This window comes from Hylobates moloch, unplaced genomic scaffold (assembly GCF_009828535.3).
Source record: "Hylobates moloch isolate HMO894 unplaced genomic scaffold, HMol_V3 SCAFFOLD_21, whole genome shotgun sequence".
NCBI lineage: Eukaryota > Metazoa > Chordata > Mammalia > Primates > Hylobatidae > Hylobates > Hylobates moloch.
Window position 1 is genome coordinate 4,240,855 of NW_026652296.1, and position 4,295 is coordinate 4,245,149.

The window sequence follows — 4,295 nt, forward strand, 5'->3', positions numbered from 1 at the left end:
AGGCCAGGGTGTGCTTTACAATACTGAGAAAGGAGGGACGGGTGGAGGAGAGGGATGGGTGAAACCCACGCAGCAGAAAATGTGGCAGTTGAGACCCCCATGGGTAGGCCAGGCACGGTGGCTTACGCCTATAACCCAAGCGCTTTGAGAGGCTGAGGCAGGAGGATTCAGCAAGCCCAGGAATTCCAGACCAGCCTAGGCTGTTCTCTACAAGACCCCATCTTTACAGGAAATTTAAAAATTAACCAGCCGTGGTGGCGTGTGCCTGTGGTCCCAGCTACACGAGAGGCTGAGGCAGGAGGATTGCTCAAACCCAGGAGGTTGAGGCTGTAGCAAGCAGCGTTTGTGCCGCTGCAGTCCAGCCTGGGTGACAGAGCAAGACCCTGTCTCAATTTATAAAAAAGAAAAAAGGGCCAGGTATGGTGGCTCATGCCTGTAATCTCAGCACTTTGGGAGGCCCAGGCAGGTGGATCACTTGAGGTCAGACCAGCCTGGCAAACATGGTGAAACCCCGTCTCCACTAACAATACAAAAATTAGCCGGGCATGAGGCATGCCTGTAATCCCAGCTAATCCAGAGGTTGAGGCAGGAGAACAACTTGAACCCAGGAGGTGGAGGTTGCAGTGAGCAGAGATCGTGCCAGTGCACTCCAGCCTGGACAATAGAGGGGACTCCGTCTCAAAGAAAAAACAAGAAAGAAAAAGAAATAGGATCAAGCACAATAGCTGCTGTTCTTATTCTAATTAACATCAATATTACTTAAAGGGCAGGGCTGGGTGCAGAAGCTCCCACTTGTAATCCCAGCGCTTTGGGAGGCCTAGGCAGGCAGGAAGAATGCTTGAACCCAGGAGTTCAACCTGGGCAACATAGTGAGACTCCATCTTTACATACAATTTTAAAATAATAAAATTTGGCCGGGTGCAGTGGCTCATGCCTGTAATCCCAGCACTTTGGGAGGCCAAGGCAGGCGGATCACTTGAGGTTGGGAGTTCGAGACCAGCCTGACCAACATGGAGAAACCACGTCTCTACTAAAAATACAAAATTAGCTGGGCGTGGTGGCACATGCCTGTAATCCCAGCTACTTGGGAGGCTGAGGCAGGAGAATCGCTTGAATCTGGGAGGCAGAGGTTGCGGTGAGCCGAGATTGTACCATTGTACTCCAGCCTTGGTAACAAGAGCGAAACTCTGAGTTAAAAAATAATCATCATCACAATAATAATTAAGGCCTGGTAGTCAACTGTTGTGCCTGTGCACTATGCGTAGAAGGGTTTCGGATCAGACTCAGAGGTACTCCTTTTGTGGGTCATCGTCTTCTTTTTCCTTTCTTCCTTTCTTTCTTTCCTTCCTCCCCACCCCCTATTGGAGGGATGGTTTAATTTCTTTCTCCTCCCATGACCACACCCAATGCATAGCCACGGAAATTTGCTGCAGAAAAACCTTGCTATTAGCATTTTCTCTTAACAACAATATTTGCTTACAAAGGAACAATTCCAGCTCTAAGGGAACATTGTTTATGGTGGCTACCTGGAAGTGGCGAAGGCAGGTGAGTGGTGGGTGGGTAAAGACAGAGACTTGCATTTTTTTCCACTTTATAACTTTCTGTTAGCTTTTAGTATTAATATATTTTTAAAATCCAGGAAGGCATACGTATATTTTGGTTATAAAATACTCTTAAAATATGTATAAGTGTACTGCTATGGAACACATAAATGTCCATCTTCCTGGCTTTTTCCCAGAATTGAACGTTATTCCTGAGTTTAATAGGATAGTTCTCTCAGGCTCTGCCCTGGTAGGTGCTCCTCCCATACCAACAAGTAGGAATTGCCTCGCTTCTCCCCAGAAGGAAACATGGTAAATATCCCTGGAGTGCCTTTTCTATATATTTAAGTACACATCTCTGCATACAGCTTTTTTTTTTTTTTTTTTTTTTTTTTGAGGTGGAGTCTCTGTCACCCTGGCTAGAGTGCAATGGCACCATCTCAGCTCACTGCAACCTCTGCCTCCTGGGTTCAAGTGATTCTTCTGCCTCAGCCCCCTCTAGTAGCTGGGATTACAGTCTCGGGCCACCACACCCGGCTAATTTTTGTATTTTTTAGTAGAGATGGGGTTTCACCATGTTGGCCAGAACTCCTGACCTCAGGTGATCCACCTGCCTTGGCCTCCCAAAGTGCTGGGATTACAGGCATGAGCCACCTCGCCTGGCCTTGCATACAGCTTTTATAATGAGGATCTTATTCTTTGCTATTTTACATAAATAGACCACTTGGCAATATTCTTGTCCATTCTTCTGCATTATTATCTATGCCCATATCTCATTTTGTTCTCTACTAGCCTTTTCCTCCAATTTTATTAAGCTGAAACTGACAAATAAAAGTTATGTATATTTACAGTGGACATGTTTTGATATATGTATAATACAATTGTGGAGGCTGGGCATGGTGGCTCACATCTTTTTCCTTTGGGGAAAAAAATATATATACACACATAATATATATTATATATATATTTATATATATTTATTTATATTTATTTATATTATATATAAATTTAAATATATATTTTTATATAATATATATTTGAGGGATTCCTTTTGTGCCCACAAAGATTTTTCTCAGTTTGCACAAACTTGTACTTGACCTCCTCACGTGTAATACGATGTACAGCAAAGCGACCCTTGGTGTCATAGATCAGACGGAAATTCTCTCCTGACTTGTCAATGCTGTTGACATCCATGAATCCAGCAGAGTAGGTTATGTCAGTACGGACCTTGCCATTGATCTTTATGAACCGCTGCATGCAAATCTTCTTTACTTCATTTCCAGTGAGGGCATACTTAAGTCTGTTCTTTAGGAAAATGATGAGGGGGAGACACTCTCTCAAATTGTGGGGACTGGTGGATGGACGAGGAGCAAACACACCGGTCAATTTATTCAGCATCCAGTGCTTTGGAGCTGCTACCTGCTTCAGATGCTTCTTGGGACCACGAGCCATGGCTGCATTAGGCAAGGAAAGAGGACCTCCGTCTTCTAGTGCGCGTAGAAATTGGGGCCCTAATTTTTATATTTTGTAGAGACGGGGTCTCCCTATGTTGCCCAGGCCGGTCTCGAACACCTGGGCTCAAGCTATCCTCCTACCTCGGCCTCCCAAAGTGCTGGGATTACAGGCGTGAGCCACCGTGCCCAGTCTTTTCTCTTTTGTTTGTAAATACAGACAAGGTCTTGCTCTGTTTCCCAGGCTGGAGTACAGTGGCACAATCATAGTTCACTGCAGCCTCCAACTACTAGGCTCAAAAGATCCTCCCACCTCAGTCCCCAAGTAGCTGGAATTACAGGCTTGGGCCACCACGCCCAGCATGCATTTTTTAACATCTGGGGAAAAGTCCACCTTAAGGAATGTAAGTTAATTGATATGTAGAAACAATAATTTTCTCCTGTGGTAGGAGACCAAGATTTGTAGGATTTGTTATTCTAGTAACCAAGAAAATATTCCAGGAGAATTTAGAATTTTCATTCTGTCAGGTGGCAGCAAATCTATGAGACACCCCCACTGCCCAAGTGTGGTGATTAAGGGAAAGTCTTGTGAGCATGAATAGCCCATCTAGGAGACAGGACAAAAGCACTGGCACATAAACCATAACCAAGAGAACCCAGGGCATGGGCATGATTTCTGCTTCCTGGGTCTAGCTTATTTTTATTTTTAGACACAGAGCCTCCTGTAACTCAGGCTGGAGTGCAGTGGCATGATCTCGCTCACTGCAACCTCCGCCTCCCGTGTTCAGGTGATTCTCCTGCCTCAGCCTCCCGAGTAGCTGGGACTACAGGCGTGTGCCCTCATGCTCGGCTAATTTTTTTGTATTTTCAGTAAAGACGGGGTTTCACCATATTGGCCAGGTTTGTCTTGAGCTCCTGACCTGGTGATCTGCCCGCCTCAGCCTCCCAAAGTTCTGGGATTACAGGCGTGAGCCACCACGCTGGCCAGGTCTAGCTGATTGAAAGGTGGCTTGGCACCAATGTTTAAATAAAAGCAACCAAAATGAGGAATGCTCTTTACTCAGACTCTGGGTTACTCAGGCACAGGGTCATAGCACCTACACAGATAATTGGTGGAAGCAGAGGCTTTTCTGTTACTGGAATACATACCATGTTGCTGGACTTGCGAACATCTTTAGAGGATTCTGTACTAGACATTTGGAGACTGAGCCTGCCTGTGATCAAAAGCCCTCTGGCACATAATTATTAGCATGTCTTTTTTTTTTTTTTCTTTTTCTTTTTTTTTGAGATGGAGTCTTGCTCT

At 45.1% G+C, this 4,295-nt stretch overlaps 1 pseudogene; it reads right to left on the reverse strand.

Annotated features, from left to right (window-relative positions):
- Positions 1-2,563: 2,563 nt before the first annotated feature.
- LOC116461398 (small ribosomal subunit protein eS4-like) lies at positions 2,564-2,993 on the reverse strand (annotated as a pseudogene).
- Between the last annotated feature and the right edge of the window lie 1,302 nt (positions 2,994-4,295).